Source organism: Protopterus annectens, chromosome 1.part2 (genome assembly GCF_019279795.1).
Source record: "Protopterus annectens isolate FY-2018-M chromosome 1.part2, PAN1.0, whole genome shotgun sequence".
NCBI classification, from domain to species: Eukaryota; Metazoa; Chordata; order Ceratodontiformes; family Protopteridae; genus Protopterus; species Protopterus annectens.
Window position 1 is genome coordinate 1,006,773,735 of NC_056727.1, and position 19,888 is coordinate 1,006,793,622.

Below are 19,888 nucleotides of genomic sequence, written 5' to 3' on the forward strand. Positions count from 1 at the left end.
GGACAGGGGTTATAAAACGGGGAACATCTTTAATGCCAGGAATTGGGTGTCTACACTTGACAGGAGAGATCTTCTGAGATACAAGGAGAGGAAACCAACTAATGAATCCATGATTTGTTTAGCTACCACCTATGGAAGAAACACTAATGTGCTGTTAAATAGTGTCCGAAGCGATTGGAGTATCCTTCTAGCGGATAATAAACTTTCAGATTTCCTTCAGGAGAGATGCCATTTTTCTTTTAGAAGAGGTAGGAATTTAGGATCACACTTCAGTCACTATAAACATAGCTCCAGGACTAAGGAGGATCCCACACAAACAACCTTGATGGGTAATTTACTGCGTACCCTGTAACCACTGTATCCATTGTGGAAAAGTTATGAAATCTAAAGAATTCACCAGCAAAAATACTGGTAATGTGTTTGACATCTCATTTTTTGCTGCCACATGCACCTGTTCTGCATTTTTTGTAGGACACACCTCACGACCCTTCAGACTGAAGGTATCAGAACCCTACAGTGACATGAGAACAAAGAAAATTACTAATGCACTATAAAAACACTCATTGGGACATAAGATTGCATTTTTTAGGTTTATGGTGATTGATAGAATTACTGGCAACAGGACCAATAAAGTTGGATGGCACCAAATACTAAATAACAAGGAAAAGAAATGGATTATAAAGTTGGGAGGCTTATTCCCACCAGGGCTTAATTAGAATTTGTGACTGACCAATTAGTGGAAGCCTCATCCACAGGTTGGATTATAAAAGGAAGCAATTGTATCACTGCTCTTTATCACACTGATGAAGGCTATGTATTTTTTCTAGCCAAAACCGGTCTGTTACTGTTTCTTTTTTTATGTTTATAATGCTATTTAACCATTTAAGCTATTAAATATTGAATGCAACAGTTTGCGGGCACCCTTGTATTTTTAGTGCAGTTTGCACTTTTGAAGCCATGCAGTTGCTATACTTTCAGGGGCTGCCATTTTTCATATGTGAAGAAGGGCTTATGATTGTATCTAGTAGATGTGGCCAATTTGGACTCAAAGTTGGCTTTAGAGGATTTCTCTAGTGCTCTTATTTGCTTGTTCAGGCTAAGAAGATATTGCTTACAATTGGGCACCTGCTTCTTCTTGGTCCTGGACAGTAATGTTTTCCTTTTGTTATGTAGTTTATTAATTGCAGATGTCCATCATATGATTTTGTCAGTTTACCTTTGAAAGGTTGAAAATCAACCTACCAAATGGCGCTTTGTGTGAACCGGAATGACGAAAATCATCATTCTGATTTGCACTGAAGTTCGAAAATCAGCAAATCGAAAACCAGATTCTCTGATTTTTGAACTTTAATTCAAATACAAAACGTAATACAGGGGGGCTACGTCCCTTCTGCACCCCCCATGTGGGGGGCTGTGCCACCCACATCCCCCCTACTTTATTATTCTAACTCCGAGGTCGCACTACAGTGGGGAAAGGGTCCACTTCCCAATCCCCACTATAGCGCACTTCGCAGCAAAAATGACGAATCTGCAATGAGCGAATGTTACTGTGCATTTGCTCATTGCACATTCGATGCATTCTGTTTTTAGCTTTCTGAAAACCTGAAAAAGTCCTTTCGGACTTTTGAATTTCATCCATGTGCTTTATGCACATGTAAAGGTAAACCGATTTTGTCCTGTCGGGTATTCCTGATTCAATGAATCTATATAAATGCTCGTATAGTACTTTGGTGTAGATTTGGACATTGATGACAGTTCCTACAGTGGGAGAGGGGGCTGTGAAGCTGTTTATACCATCCCTCAGGAGGTTGTAATCAGCTTTGGAGAAGTTTTTTTGTTTGACCCTAGCTAGAGAGGGCTCAAGGTTCATGGTGACTTTAAAAGTGTCCACTTTATGGTTGGATCTTACCAGGGAGGATGATACTGTAGGAGTGCTGCAATGGTTCCTCATCTTGGTTAATACCAAGTCCAAGATATTATCACCTATTGTGGAGGTATCAACTAGCTGTTCCAAGGCATTTGCATTGATAAAAATCAAGGAATCACTGGGTGTTTGTTTTCTGGCATGATTATTTTTTCCAATCTATGGTTGGGTAATTAAAGTCGCCCAGGATCAGGGTAAAAGATTGAATATTGAGAGATATGAAGATGTCCAGATAGATGGAGTAGGCATCTTGAGTCAAATTTGGGGGCCTGTAGCTAGCTATAATTTGAATAGGGGTCTTGTCAATGGTTAACTGCACCTGGAGTGTCTCCTGTGCATCATACTGTTTGACCAGCCTGGAGGTGTGTGTCTTTAATATATATTGAAACCTCCACCTCTTTTGGCTTTGCTACCAACAGCTTGGGGTCTGAATGTGTGATAGGATGAGTAACTAGGTAAAGCTGGGGTGCTTTCCACAGCTTTGAACCAGATTTCTGTGACTGCACCAATGTTAGCATCTTCCAGGGTTAAGAATGCTTGCAATGAGTGCAGTTTCACGTTTAGACTCCTAACATTTAGCAGCATGACCTTTAATTTGCCTTTTGTTGAAATTTTTATGTTGGTAGTATTGGCCTCATGGCTTTTCCTAAAAAAGGCACTATGTGGGGAGGGAAAGGCCTTTGCCAGAAGCCTGAAGCCCAAGTGAGACAGGTGCTGGCCATCTCTAGCAAAGCACTGTGGTCTGTTGATCGTATCTTCCTAGCCTGTCAGGTACTGGATCCCCCTGGAATGAGACCAGAAACTAAGCCAATTGCTAAAATCAATCATTTTCTGTTTGTATTGAGGCATAATTCTGGGTGATGGTAGAATGCTGCTTAAGGCTAGGGACATACCAGTATGGGACACATATTCAGCTAGCTCATTCATGTCTTTCTTCATATAGTCCAGGGAGGTATGCCTCAAGTCGTTCACACCAACATGGACTATGACAGAGTCATAACTGTACCTGTTGTTGAGAGACTTGAGTGCGTGTGTGATATGGCAAATTCTGGCACCTGACAAACAACTAACCGTGACATTTTCCTTATCCAGCCTGGTGAGAGTCATATCTGTATGCCTCACAATGGAGTTGGGTTTATGGTTAGGCCTTAGTGGTTGTGAGACACTGGTGTGTGGAATATGCATGGTATGTGGTATGGAGGGTTGTGGAGTTCTCATGTGTTTTTGCCTCTGAGGTTGCTACTCTGTCTCAGGATGCCCATATCAACCAGGCTGGCAGGAGAAATCGTGTGAAACTGTCCATCCATATTTGTCAGAATCTGAGGAAGGGAGGTCAAGGAGAGCTATTAAACTGAAACTAAGAGGCTTAGAATAACACTTAAAATTTAAACAGGCTAAAACAGCAGTAATAAATGCAGCAGAGAAGATGCAATTGGACACTTTAGAGAACAAGTAGCAGAAAAACCAAGATGAAGTAATCGAGTTGGAGGAGGAAACACAAATACTGTAAAAGCAGCAAGCAGCTGAATAAAGTTTTTTTTATTTTAGTAAAGTAGAAAGGGAGAAAGGAGGAACAGAAGATAAGTCAAGGTTAAGAAACTAAGGGGGTTGGCCTTCTCAAATGTTCTCTCTGTATTAGGTAGAATAAGCTAATGGAACTAGACTGGAAAGAGTGTCCCAGATCCAATTTTTAGTATGGGCGGGCACTGCAAAGCCACCAAGTATAAGAACAAGATACAAATAGGGAGAGAGGGTGTGAAGCTATGCTACATCTACTAGCTACACTATTTTAGACAGAAAACACTACAGAAATGTTTATCACAGCAGAAAGACAGCATTGAGCCACCAAATGAAAGTTTTAAACATATAAAGGAGCAAGGAGACTCTAGAAAATGCTTTTAACTGCAAACAAATTAGTTATATCATACACTCCTTGGCAGGAAATCAGAACAAACAGATGCTTAACAAATGGAGAACATTTCCAATTAATACCTTTCACACAGTGAAACTAGCTAAAAAAGATATACAGTGTGACAGTAACAAATGTGATTTAACAGGCCCTGTAAGGCAGACAATTTTAGTACAACTGTGCAGATTACTTTATAGCAATAAACTACAGTAAAAAGTATGTAGCAGACAATAAAAAGTGCTATAAATGGCTAGAATATGCAATAACTAGCAAAAATAAGCAAAACAAAAAAAAAACCCCAGTCTTTTTAAACTTTGAATGCAAAAGCTCAAGATTTAGAATGGAATTTCTAGATGTGCAGATTCTAAAGAGTGGTGGTGATTTCCATTCGGAGATCTAGAGGAAACCATGCTGGAGAAATAATATCTTACATCGTACCAGCACACATCCCAAGCATGTCTTTTCCAACATTATTACAGGTCAGAGTTTAAGAGTTTCTCGCCTCACTACAGATGAAGAGGTGTTTGATACTAAACAACAAATGCTATTTCAGAATTTAGAATCTAGAGGATATAACACATTGGAAATGGAAAAAGTTTTATCTGTTAGTGCTTCAAATAGACATAATAAAGGGAAACCCTATTTATATAGACAAAAGGGATATCAACAAGGAGCAGCCAATGATAATAATAGAGAGACACAAAGGTTTAAGAGATTAACCATCCCTTATTCGAATTTGAATTCAAAAATAAGAGGAATAATCAGTAAGAACTGGAATATTTTAACAATAGATGATAGAATAACAGAGGTAGTGGGTGATAGACCAAGTTTTACATACAGGAACACAAAGTCACTTAAGAGACTATTGTGTTATGAAAGTGAGAGTATGAAGCCTGTTAGATCCATAAGAGAAGGAACTTTTCCATGTAGAGGCTGTAACCAATGTGCCTTTATGTCTGGTAATAACACCTTTATAGACCCTGACACGGAAAAGACCTACTATATGAATTTTTATGCAGACTGTAAATTGAGAGATATTATATATATTGCTGTATGTCAAAAGTGCTCATGTTTTTATGTGGGCAAAACCAATAGAAGTCTGCGAGAACGTGTCAGAGAACATTTGTATGCAATAAATAAAGAAAATGAATCAAATGCTCTAGCTTGTCACATACTACATAAAGGCACATCTCATAAATTCAGTTTTACAGTTTTAGAATTGGTAAGGAAATCTAATAGGTTAGGTGATATTAGAAACCATACTGAAGAGAGTTAAAATAAATGGATTTTAAGGCTACAGGGCTATAGAGGGCATGGCTTGAATGAGCGGGTCACTCTTAAGCCTTTTTTGGCAGCCCGCCCCTATACCCTTTAAATACACATAATATATATATACATGAAATTGTTCCAATATATATATATTCTTAATTGTATCTTTAGGTTTATATGCTCTAGATATTTTAAATAAAATTATATAATGTATGTATAAATATGTTTCACTATAGATTGTTCTTCAGTAATTTATTATATTAATTAAATCATGGTTTTGATTGGTAGATGTGATTTTAAAATAGTATTTAAACCACCTGATTTTATGTGGCAGTTATTTAAGTCTGATGAAGTGTTCCTGTAACGTGAAAGCACTTACTTTGCTGCAGTATTAAACAATTTTTATTTTAAGCGGTCGTGGTGAGCCTCCTCTGTTTTTGGACTTTAGGAATTTTGGATCTGTGGTGGCTCTTTGCTCAGCACTGCTTTGTTGGTTTCTACAATACTTATTGTTATATATCACAGATCAGAGTTGTGGTCAGTGCCCCTCCTTCGCTCAGCTCAATGTGTATAGACAGAAATCCTCTCAAAGTTAGGGCTTAAATACCAGAAGGTACAATCTGAAACAACTTTAAAAAAAGCTCAACAGAACCAATGAGTGCTTACTCCAAGCCCTAGGCTAGCCAACCTTTACCAGCCAGTAGCCAATCAACAACATAACTCTCACTAATGTGAAGAAAGGCTTCTGGTAAGCCAAGATGGCCTGGAACATGTGCTCAGTACAAACAAACACTGCAAGCAAACAGTCAGGCCCCAGAGACAGAAAACCTGAATTGAGCTGTGCCACAGCTACTAGCTACACTATTTTAGGCAGAAAGCACTACAGAAATGTTTATCACAGCAGAAAAACAATGAGCAAATGTGATTTAACAGGCCCTGTAAGGCAAATAATTTTAGTACAACCGTGCAGATTACTTTATAGCAATAAACTACAGTAAAAAGTATGCAACAGACAATAAAAATGCTATAAATGGCTAGAATAAGAATAACTAGTAAAAACAAGCAAAAACAAAAAAAGACAGAATACTTATTGTTATATATCACAGATCAGAGTTGTGGTCATTGCCCGGTTTACTATCAAATGACTGAAAATCGAAAGACTGAATCTCAAAAAGACTGAAAATTCAAAATATTGAATGATGGAATTTGCCCCTTTTCCACTGTTGTGTGATCTTGGAGTTGGTATATATATTTAGCAGGGGGTGAGGGGAGCTGGGGGGCTTGCCCCTTGCATTAAAAATGTGTTCAATATTTTGATTTTTCAGTCTTTTGGGGATTCAGTCTTTTGATTTTCAATCATTTGACAGTAAACCCATTTACCCTCCGCTCAGCTCAGTGTGTATAGACAGAAATCATTTCAAAGCTATGGCTTAAATACCAGAAGGTACAACCTGAAATAACTTAAAAAAGCTCAAAAGAATGAATGAGTACCCAACCCCTAGACCAGAAAACCTCTACCAGCCAGCAGCCAATCAACAATAGAACTCTCACTAAAGTGAAGAAAGGCTTCTGCTAAGCCAAGATGGCCTGGAACATGTGCTCAGAACAAACAAACACTGCAAACAAACAACCAGGCCCAGAGACAGTAACCTGAACTGGGCTGTGCTGCAGCTATTAGCTGCACTATTTTAGGCAGAAAACACTACAGAAATGTTTATCACAGCAGAAAAACAGGAGTGAGCCATGATATCAGTGGGTAAGTCCACACCGAGCCATGAGTAATTGCTAAATTGTACACACATGCAGATTGTACAAAATATCATGATAACAACATAGTCATACAAAACAATATTATAGCCAGTTGAGGATACAGTACATGATGTTTATGAAGTAGATTTCATAATATTCATTACACATATGGCTGTTGAACTGTGTCATGTAATTATAATGCATGCTGAATATAATTTACTAGAGCACACTACCTCTGTGAGTACACTGAGTATCACGCCTTCTCTTATGTAGTCATATTACTGTTCCGACAGGTATGTAACAAGTATTTTTAGGTGACTGTGTAATATGATTGCCACAACTGCTCAGTTCCTTAATCATATAACTACATTGCCCAGCAAGACAAAGCCTATTCTATCAGTATGAGATACTGGTTAATATATTACTAGCACTGTTTTGAGAGTACTAGATAACCATATTCTTGCAGTTAACTTGTGCAAATAGTAATTAAACTGCTAATATATTCTTTGCTGTGTATAAAATTACAGCGTACAATATTGTACTCATATATGGTTATACTGCTCAGACTACCACATATTAGTAGATATCTGATATATTCATATATATAAATGCATACACACACACACACACACACACAAACACACACACACACACACACACACACACACACACACACACACACACACACACACACACACACATATATGTATATATATATATATATATATATATATATATAAAAAATGTATATTTATATAGGTATGACCCAAACTGGACTGTGTTTTAACTATTTGCAATATTCAAAACACACCTGCAAAGTCCAGATGTTTCTGTAACTTGCTCATATGTAATTTTGGTGATACGCCCTGCAACAAGCATGTGATCATCTGCAAGACTTTTTCCGTGATTTGCAAATTTGTGTTGGTTCTATAATTTATGATAACTTCTGAGGAAGTAAAGCTCCCAAACCCCTCCTTTCCATAATGCTCCTGTTACACAGTAACTTGCAAGTATTTTAATCGCAGTAGGCATGGTCAGCAGCTGCTGCTGTCTGGTGAAGAAATAACATAGAATAAGAATGAGCATGGGCTCACAGAGGATGGATTGCTGCAGTACTGGGAAGCCATATCTCCATCAATTCTTGCATCATTCAGAAGGCTATTGTAAGTTATTAGAAACTGACCTTTCCATATGTGCATCCGTGCCCTTTTCTAAGGTAGTGACACCATCTTATGGCCCGCACATTCACTTATTCTGTTCACTGTTTATGGCTATGGTGTTCAGTAGTGCTTCAAGAATGACCTGCGTCACTCTAGCACATCATCCTCCATGCTACCTGTGAAGAGCAGTGAGCAGGCAAAGCCTCGTCATTCCTCCCTTCCTCCAACAGCTTGTATAGGGTGCTTGGACAGCTAATCAGACCAATGTTACGTGCCTAAGTAAGGGATTTATCTTTCTATAACAACAGAGCTGACTTTCTCTGTAAGACTTGTGGATTTTAACCCATACTTTTGGGCTCGGCAAGACTTGGCAGACACTGGCACTGTATGCTATCAGTCTCCAGAGTGCTGAAGCAATGCACGCTGATGAGGTCTGCTAATAATATCAAGTGCAGAAGAGTAAGATATGGCAGTCGATATGTGATATGGATCTATAGTGTTCTGAGATGTACACATATATGGTAATACCTCTAAATAAGGAGATAGTGTAGCTGTATAATAACAATGACTGTCTACTCATATTGTACTACGTCAGATGCACTGTTATCATGTTTAGGTCTGTGTTTGATATGTACATAGCTATGGCTATATTGCTGCTGTCACATGTTTGTTGCTGCTGGAGCCTTGCATGTAAGATACCAATTGTTTATTATGATATTGTCTACATTTTTAAGCTTTCATTGGCAGTCACTCTATTCATATGGCAATAATTTCCACTGCAATGCCTGTAGTGGTCACCTTTTGAGGACATTGATATATATTTTTCTACACATTTATGTTATGTATAGGTATGTCATGTTCTTAGTATGGAAAGCTATTTGCTGTTCACAGCTGCCCATAACTATATGTTGCATAGCTACAGCAACCACAGGAAACTGCATATCTAGGTGTCAATGTAGAAAAAAGGATCAAAATAAATTCAGAGTATATTTTTTCTCTCTCTCTCTCTCTCTATATATATATATATATATATATATATATATATATATATATATATATATATATATATATATATATATATACACATATGTATGTGTGTGTGTTTGTGGGTGGGGTAACTGTTTGAAATTTTGGGACCTGCTAGAACGAGTCCTGAAATGTGGAATGTGGAGGCTGAATAGCAGAAAGACAGGACTTGTATTTACCAAGTCTGAGAAGCCATTTCCCTTTTCTCTGAGGTATGCCTCCCAGGAAAAAATACATTTTAGGGAGAAGAGTGATTTTTGAGATTTACTATTCTCCAGGTTTTTGGTCATTTATATTTTTTACTTGAGTGCTGACATTTCAATGGGGAGCCATGTGTGTGAGCTTGTGTGTATGTATTTCAAATACATATATAGTTTATTTCATATATATGTATATGTGTGTATATATGTGTAAGTATATTATACACACACACAGCATACACCCCCCCCACACACACACAGATGGTAACATGCAGACAAGTGTGTGTGTGCGTGTGTGTGTGTGTGTGTGTGTGTGTGTGTGTGTGTGGGGGTGTGGGTGTGTGTGTGTGTGTGGGGGTGTGTGTGTGTGTGTGACATACTCTGCATTAGTGCATTATCTATAATCTGTATAGTTAATGTTACAATTCACATGTATATTGCAGATGAGCTCTTTTACATGGTCCTTTCAAGTAGTTACAAAACATTACACCTTCCTTTTAATTACTCCAAACACTTGGAATAGTGTAGAGAAAAACTTTCTGGAATCCCATTACATGTTCAGTTATTCCATACTGAGTGCAACACTGTTTATCTCTATCCATAGTTATATTCAAGTTCTCTTCAGAAAAAAATAGCACATATTTGGCTGCGCCCAGTAATGAACAATGCCTCTTTTACTATTTAGGCTAGATATATTTTCCAAATGCTGACATTTTTTTTTTGTTACCACTATGTAACTTTCTATGGTCAGTTATTTATTTAACTGAATACACACACTGTTACATAGAACTATAATATTTTCTTAAGCAATTTATTTTTCTTCAACAGTTCTAAACTGAACAAGTAATCTCTTCTGTGCCAAAATTGTAAACGTGTATTTGTTTTATGTATAATCTTATCATTTGATTTACACATGCATGGAGAGCTTTGCATAATGAAGAAAAAGACACAAACATTAAGTCACAAGACCATCCCCTGGATTCTGTAAGCCTTGCACAGCGTGCAAGATTAGTGCAGGAGCTCCAGCAGGCAATATGTCTGTCCTGCGATCCAGGAATAGTCTGCAGAGGTGTGCACGAGCGATCCTGCACTAGTCCTACATGGACTAAGTGTCTGTATGCAAATTACCCATTTACAGGAGAAATCCATGCAAATGAGGTGAATTTGCTATCCAGGAGGCTGGAAACCAGCCATGCAGGACTTGTGTATTCTGCAGAAATGTAACCGAGTACATTTCTGCAAATTCCAAAACAGAGCCGTGATAGCTCCAAATAAAGGGTGCATATCAGTCAGGAAGCATGCCAATGGTCAAGTATAAGGCCATTCGTATTGAAAACAGCTTAGAAAATAAAAAAAAATCAACTTTTTTTAGCCGATCTCGGCTGTTTAAGCATAGGGCAGCAGAGCGCAAACGGGATTGGGGGGAATAAGAAAATAAACCTAAAATATGCATTCTAACTAAAATCACTATTCTGCCATTAAAGTCAATGGTAGGCAGAAGGCAACATGGCCAGTGAGTAGTGGTTGCTAAGGGGGGAGGCTCAGTGAGACATGTAACTATGCATTTGCAGGCAATCCTATGCAAATGAGGGGAATGATAGTGAATCCCTGTTTTCACCAGCATGCTAGTCAGGTCCCAACTGTGTAAGAGCAGGAATTGCTTGGTGCAAGCCTAGGACTTAGCTGACATCATGGGAGGGAGGGTGTCAGGCATACTGTAAGTGGAGTGGAGCCCTGTGGCTCAGGTTTGCTACAAGCTAAGCACAGCTAAGCAAAGGGGTATGTCTGAGTCTGCCTGGCACTCTTTAAATTGCCTAAGTGGGTGTGCACGCTGTGCACCAGGTTTTAAAGGAAAAAAAAAAGTTAAACCAGGAAATAGCAGCTCTGTGCACATTTGAGCACTCTGTTTGCGCTGCGCACCCCCAGGCTTAAACAGGAAGGCAATGGGAAGGGAAAACAGCAGCAGGAAGGTAATCTAGGAGATCTAGCATAGCTGGCAGGTGAAATGTATCAGAATTAGCCAATTACACAGACAGCAGACCAGCCCAGCCCAGAACACTACTATAAAATATGCAAACACCTTCCCCTCTGGTTTTTCCCACACTCTACACTACTGGTGTATACAAGCGGGGAACTTTTAACAAACAAAACAACAAAATTATAGGGTCTGCAATAGCTATCATACAACAACTTGTGGAAGAGGCTGAGGGTGGTGAGTATATGAAAGCTGTCGACCAATAAACACAGTAAGAAGCCTCCATGGTGAAACAATAAAGCTCCGAACAGCCTGGAATCCTTCTCAAGACTTTTATTAAGCACAAAAATCCACCATAAACATTCACAGTACATTTTTGTTTGAAACACAATTCATCAGATGTGGGCTAGTATCAATCTGTACCTCATATATAGTTGACAAAAAGACTGCAATGTAGTAATTAACCAATCACAATCTTTTTTTTTTTTTTTAAGATGTCCATCTGCTCTGTGCTGCTGTTACAGTCCTCAGGTATTTTTAGTATAAGTTTTTTTTTTTTTTTGCTGTCTCTTTCTCTCTCTGATGTGTGGGTAGCACATATCATGTAATCATATAATGCTGTTGACCAACCCACAGTGAGGAGATGGAGAAGAGTGTACAGACCCAGGGTAACCTACTAGGGGCTACACAAGTTGGAGATAGTGGAGCATTATAGGGTGGACAGGGACCCCCTACAGCAAATTGTTGAGCTGTGCCTGCCACGCCTGACACACAGAACTAAGAGAGGGGAACCCATCCCAGTGGATAGCAAGGTATGTGTATGCCTAAGAATACTAGCTACAGTTACCTTCCAAAGGCCAACTGGGGATATGATGGGGATCTCACAGCCGAGATCGGCTAAAAAAAGTTGATTTTTTTTTATTTTCTAAGCTGTTTTCAATATGAATGGCCTTATACTTGACCATTGGCATGCTTCCTGAATCAGTATCCAGGGTACTACACCAGTTCCTGGATGCCATGTCAGCACATGTTGGTGAGCACGTATATTTCCCCAACACCCGTGAGGTGTTGGCCAGCAATATGCAACTGTTCCATCAAATAGCAGAATACCCTGAGGTAGTGGGTGCTATAGACTGCATGCACATATGCATCAAAGCACCACCTGGTGAGCAGGGTAGGGTCTACATCAACTGCAAGGGCTTCCCCTCCATCAACTGCCAGGTCGTGTCAATGCCCTGGGCATAATAATGAATGTGTGTGCTGGCTGCCCTGGAAGCTATCACGATTCCTACATCTGGCATATGACTCAGCTGTACCAGAGATTTGTCAATGGGGACATCCCTCACGGTCCCCTAGTGGGGGATGCTGGTTACGCACTGGAGCCGTGACTGATGACACCCATCAGAACTGCACACATACCTGAACAAGAACTCCATAATGAGGCACACGCACAGACCAGAATTATAGCAGAGCATATATTTGGGATGCTCAAGTCACAGTTCCAGTGCCTGGATACATCTGGTGGAGCCTTGCAGTACTTCCCAGCTACATATGCCCAAATTGTCATCGTATGTGCCATGCTGCACAATATGATCCTGTGGAAAGAGCTGCAGCAGGAGCAGCACGGGGCAGGGCCACACAGCCCCCCACCATTGCCAAGGCCTGCACAGGCACAGAGTGACTCAGAGGAGGAACAACCTGAGCCTAGCCCAGTAGGCAGAAGGAGGCGTGCTCAGTATGCCCTGGCCTTAGCAAAGAGGCAATGCATAGCACATACACTAACACAGGAGGCAACCAGGGAATAACACCTCTCTCTGATGCTCACATACAGTAAAAGGGATGCCAAACATGACACTAACTGTCCTCAACCATGTGTAGGGAGTGTACTATGTGCATCTGACATAGACAGCCCTGATGCACCACCCTCAATACTAGGACACCCACAAGGTAAGTGACTCACACATATCAGTCAGGGGGGCTCACATACCCAACAACAGTCACAGACAGCAGACAGGTGTAGACAAACACAAACCAAGGCTGTGCTATGGCCTCTGAATGATGCCTATGGGTAACCCTCCCCTCAGGCCTACACAGACAGACTACAGCAGGTCAGGCAGTAGGACATTACTTCTGAAGGGTAGGAAGTCAGAAACTAATATGTAGGTCAATCAAAGCTAAGCTCTGAAGTAAACTGATATGCCTCTAGTCAGCATGATAGGTTAGAATACAGAATGAAATAGAGTTCATGACATACCAGTACAGTCATAGCAAATGTGTACAAGTGTCAGGTGTGCCCCCCATCCTACGTAGTAATGTAATAACAGTCAGGTGTGCCCCCCAATCCTGTGTAGAAATGTAGAAAGAGTCAGGTGTGCCCCCCCCATCCTACGTAGAAATGTAGTAACAGTCAGGTGTGCCCCCCCAATCCTGTGTAGAAATAGTCAAGTGTGCCCCCCAATCCTGTGTAGAAATGTAGAAATAGTCAGGTGTGCCCCCCCATCCTACATAGAAATGTAGTAACAGTCAGGTGTGCCCTCCAATCCTGTGTAGAAATAGTTAGGTGTGCCCCCCAATCCTGTGCAGAAATGTAGAAATAGTCATGTTGCCCCCCCCAATCCTGTGTAGAAATGTAGAAATAGTCAGGTGTGCCCCCCCAATCCTGTGTAGGAATGCAGAAACAGTCAGGTGTGCTCCCCCCAGCCCTACTTAATTATGTAGTAATGGTCTGGTATGCCCCCCCCAATCTGATGTACACACATTGAAACAGTCAGGTGTGCCCCCTCACAAGCCTATGTAGAAATGCAGTAACATGTATGTGTAGGTATAATACCAGTAGAGCACAGATGCACAGAAGTGGCCAATGTAGCAGGATAGGTCATAGCATCTGCACAGTATGCAGGTATGTGTGTTTTAGGTTGGTGTGTGTCTCATATCGTGTGAGAGTGGTTGGTATGTATGCATGTTGATTAAAGCCTGGTGGCCATTGCCCACTACCGCTGTTGACAGGGAAAAGTCCTCACAACTGCAGTGCCATACACAATCCCCATCAGTATAACACAAACTAGCAGTAAGCCATTGCAAATGTATGGGAGTAATATCTGTCACCATCTGAAAGACTGACATGGCATGGCTGTTGGGCTAGATGTACAAGCAGTACACAGGGGAAAGTACCCCAGACATACAGTATATATTGTGACACTGTGAAATGGACACACCCTTGGAAAAGTACATACAGGTATGCATCACATTATCTGGTCCTGTAGTAGGGGGATACTGGTGTTGTCTGCCCAAACACTCACAAATCACAAAGGAGGTAGGACTGATGTCTTGGGAAACAGCTGATGTACCTGCACATGAAAGCATAACTGAAATGGCCAATGCATATCTGTGTGTCAAATGCAAGTAGTGTCCATAGCACACATGCACCCAGCTCATGCAAACACCACCCACAGGCACCTCTCCAGTCATATCCCTGCTGTGGGGAATGGGTACAGTAAGATCCCACCTGTATATGGCAATAGTGGAAGACTGCAGCATGCAGTGCAGGTGTCCCATGTAGGTGTGTCCCTAGCTGAAGGTAGCACCCTGCCAGCATCCACACCACCTGAGCAAGACTGTTAAGACGTATTGGCATGAACACCTATCACACCTACCCTGCCACCCCAGGGGAATATACTGTATGGTGATCTGGGACTGTAGGACTGACAAAATGCAACAACCTGCCACATCTGGCATGCAACAACACCTAATGTCCCACAGGTATCTGCCAAAGGCCTATGTCTCACATGTACTGCCAATGCATGTTATGTCATGGACACCCAAATAACAACATAACACACTCCACATAAGCCATATGCAAGGCCATGTGGACTAACCACAGTAACATGTCCACCATGTCCCACTGCATGAACTGTGGACCAACACTCACACACACCTGTGATGGGGTGATACCCTTCGGGAAAGTATCAGAGAATGTATGCATAATGTATGGAAGAGGATAGAATAACAGAAGGGAGGGTGGGAGCATGGGCAGCATGGAATGTGCAGGCTCTGACACCAAGCTGTATGCACACACTATCCCTGGCTGCAAACACATACATGGGTGGCTACACACCTGCCCATACACCACAATAGGGTAAATGTCCTGACCCATGGCCCCTGCCCCTGGCTAACCTGTGTGAATCTGTACAGCTGTGAGGCATTGCCACAGCAAGATAAGCCCATACTGACATGTTGATGGGCGTACAAGTATGAGATCTTCTGTCAGCACTATAACAAGGTGCTGAACCGGATACACAAACCCAGCACCAAGTGTCTGCAGCTCCCCCTCCAGAATGGCATAACTTACCATGAATACATATGTGTCTGCCCACAATACCGGACACAGCTGCAGTCACCCTATCTCCAAGACATCACTGTGAGCAAGAATATCCACCTGACAGTACATGAGGACAGAAAACAACACTGTGTATTTACAGTACACATCTGAATATCTCTGCTAACAGCAGTACCATGCAACTGAAGCAGCACAGACACAATCACCTATAGTACACACTATCCGCTGCACAGTTTGTCCCCATATTGCTAAATGATTGACGGATACCCTGCAGAAACAGTATGCTACCTGTAGGTGTACAACACAAAGGTCTGCACTGCAGTACAAACTACCTGGACTCGATCCACACATTCAATACAGACAGGCATACTGGGCATGCTCACACACTTAAACAAATGAAGGCCATATCTGCAAACACCAGTGGACCAGACATAACTAACAGTCGCAGATGTTAGTGCAGACACTCCTCAGTATGCACCACTCATACTTTGCACATACAGTGGATAGGAATACAGACATATATCTAAGGACAACACACTATAATAAAACAAACATAGATGTACATAGATGTGTGGAAGAAGGTGACTGTGACAAGGAGCCATCCAGACCTGTCCCATCCAGCACACAGCCAAAGGGCCACAACAACATGAGGTTCAGATGTCACTCACTGGAGATACTAGCCACCAGTATCTGTCAGCATTACGGACTATGTGGTGCAAATGCAAGCTGTGCAACATGACTGTACAAGGAAGTGGTCATCTAGCAGCTGTATACACGTACCTGTGGAATATGACCCTGCATGTGTCTAGATGAATGGGTTATGGCCCATGCACACACACTGACCTCCCCATAGCCCTACTATGACAAGCCTGCTGAAATTATCCACTGCGAAATACACCTCTGGGAAGGTTGTAGCCTAGTAATCTCTGTAGAGCTTCCCATAACTGCATACTGCTGTAGTGTGATAAAATAGTTAGGTTGGATTTCTAATCCCAGTCTTGGAAAGTGTGTGTGTGTGTGTGTGTGTGTGTGTGTGTGTGTGTGTGTGTGTGTGTGTGTGTGTGTGTGTGTGTGTGTGTGTGTGTGTGTGTCTGTCCCTGCCTGTGTATAAAGCGATGCTTTTTAGGCTAGTCACACATGCTACAATTCAAATGCCCTACTTTGGCAAGGCTATTGATGAGATCCACCTTGAAATACACCTCTGGGAAGGTTGTAAATCAGTAATCTCTGTAGTGCATCCCGTAACTGCATACTGCTGTAGTGTGATAAAATAATCAGGAAGGAGTCCTAATCCCAAACTTGGTAAGTGTGTGTGTGTGTGTGTGTGTGTGTGTGTGTGTGTGTGTGTGTGTGTGTGTGTGTGTGTGTGTGTGTGTATCTGTCCCTGTCTGTGTAGAGAGTGATGCTTTTTAGGCTAGGCATATGCACTACAATTCAAATTCCCTACTTTGGCAAGGCTGCTGATGTCATCCTCCTTGAAATACACCTCTGGGAAGGTTGTATCCCAGTAATCTCCATAATGTGTCCCATAAATGCATACTGCTGTAGTGTGATAAAATAGTTTGGTAGGAGTTCTAATCCCAGACTTGGCAAGTGTGTGTGTATGTATGTGTATGTGTGTGTGTGTGTGTGTGTGTGTGTGTGTGTGTGTGTGTGTGTGTGTGTGTGTGTGTGTGTTTGGTTCCTGTCTGTGTAGAGAGCAATGCTTTTTAGGCTAGTCACACTCCCTACAATTTAAATGCCCTAGTTTGGCAAGGCTGCTGATGTCCTCCACCTTGCAATACACCTTTCGGAAACGTGTGACCAGTAATCTCCATGGTGCGTACTATAACTGCATACTGTTGTTGTGTGATAAAATAGTTAGGTAGTAGTTCTAATCCCAGACATAGCACCTGTGTGTGTGTCTGTCTGTGTGGAAAGCAATGCATTTTAGGCTAGTTACATTCAGTACAATTCAAATGCCCTACTTAGGCAATCCTGCTGATGTCATTCACTGTGAAATACACCTGTGGGGAAGGGGCATTCCAGCAATCCTCATTGTGTGTCATATAGCAGCATCATGCTGTAGTGTGATATAGAACTCTGGTAGGGGTTCTGTTCCCACACATGACAGTTTTGGATATTTTGTGTGTGTTTCTCTGTCTGTGTAGGAAGCAATGCAGTAACCTGTTATTTGTACTCATTATAAATCTCTTATGTCTATATGTGGAGCTTTTCTCCCCGGGCCTCTGCTGAAAATGGAAATATATCCAGTTAGACTAGCCCGGTTAACAAATGTAAAATAAATGTAAAATAAATAAATAAAAATAAAATACAATTCAAATGCCCTACTTTGGCAATCCTGCTGATGTCATTCACGTTGAAATATACCTTTGGGGAAGAGGCATTCTAACAATCCCCGTGATGCATCCTATAACAGCATCATACAGTAGTGTGATATAAAACTCTGGTAGGCATTCTATTCCCACACATGGCAGTTGTGGATGTTTTGTGTGTGTTTCTATGTCTGCGTAGGGAGCAATGCATTTTAGGCTAGTCACACTCAGTACAATTCAAATGCCCTACTTTGGCAATCCTGATGATGTCATTCACTGTGAAATACACCTTTGTGGAATGAGTACTTCAGTAATCTCTGTGGCACATCCTATAACTGCATAGTGCTGTAGTGTAATATACTAGTTAGGTAAGAGTTCTAATCCCACATATGACAGGTGTGTGTGTGTGTGTGTGTGTGTGTGTGTGTGTGTGTGTGTGTGTGTGTGTGTGTGTGTTTGTCATTCGTATCCTGTGTGGAGGTGGATGTAGGTGTGTAACAACTGGATTCAGTGTGGAGCGGGTTTTGCAAACTTCTTATATGGTGGCCCAGGTATATATCACAATGTCCACCATACAGCAATAACAGATGTGAAATAGCCAAGAGGCTGGGGTGCAGATCCATACCCCTAAATGTGACATCAATGCCAGCTGAACAATGTTAGCAATCCTTGTATTACCCAGGAAACACTCTCAACCCATACCTCACACACACACACACACACACACACACACACACACACACACACACACACACACACATACAAACACACACACACACACACTTGCCTAGGCAACAGCCATTATGTTTGTAGTACCCTGCACATTGCCCAATGATAGTAACCATGGTGTGATTGCAGTGGGCTACAGAGGGCATGGCACCCCGTCGATGAGTTCAATAGGCATGTACATGCCAACAGTGCACCTTCCCCATGTTCCCCACTGGACACCTGCAACACCTGTGGTGCCATCAAATGTGACCCACAAAGGACATACCATGCCTGAAACACAAGCCCTATATGGACAGATGCCACTGACACCAGGGAATACTGGTATCATGCTATCAATGTAGGTGCAGGGTCAACCTGCTGTCCATTAACAGTTCCCGCCACATGAGGCCAGGACTGGCACATCTGATGATAACAATCTGTGTACACAGCATGGGCCAGACACCCCAGGTACAGTTCCCTATGTCACTTTACATGCATTTGGGAGGTGTGCACAACCCAGACACTGTCCATATCATGGACTAAGGAATGCATACATGGCAAGCAATGCACAGTATTGGCCACATGCAATAGTCACCCAGATGACTGGATAGTGAATACAATACCCACCAGTGTGGACAACTCCAGATACTACACCCATGAGCCAAAGTGCAGACCATTGTCATGTGACCTGATGCCAATGTATACCTATCACTTAGCCTTGTATAGCCATCTGGCACCATCGACCACAACACACCCATGAAGCACTGCACCCATGCATGTCAGTACTGGCATATGTGTCTGTGTGTGTATTGTATGATGCGTATGACCACATTCAAACTAACTACAACCCCCATTGGCATACTGAAACATACTATCTGATGTCAGACACCGCCACATACCCTTTGCACATATAACCACCGTATGATCCCTGTGGTGCATATGATACCTGCACAGTACTGTATTGTGGCAAGCCCACTAGTGATGAGTTGCATTCCTGACCCTGCCAAGTGTGTCAATGTGTGTGCATCCCTGTGAGAGTGTGGCTGTGTTGACGCCGACACCTGTTCATCCAGACAGGCACGTGTACTACACCTACCGCATAGCTACCATATCCCTATTGCAGATGTCACTCACCATCACATATACATTCTGAGGGCTCTTCAACATGTAACCTATGTGGCACATCCAATAACTTCATGGACATGTGATAGCTCTACATAGCCAACAGGGGTTTGATACCCTGTACTGGTATGTGTGTGACACAAACATGCATAGGTTTTACTCTCCCACCCCTCCCTGGCTTTTCTTTGCCTCTGT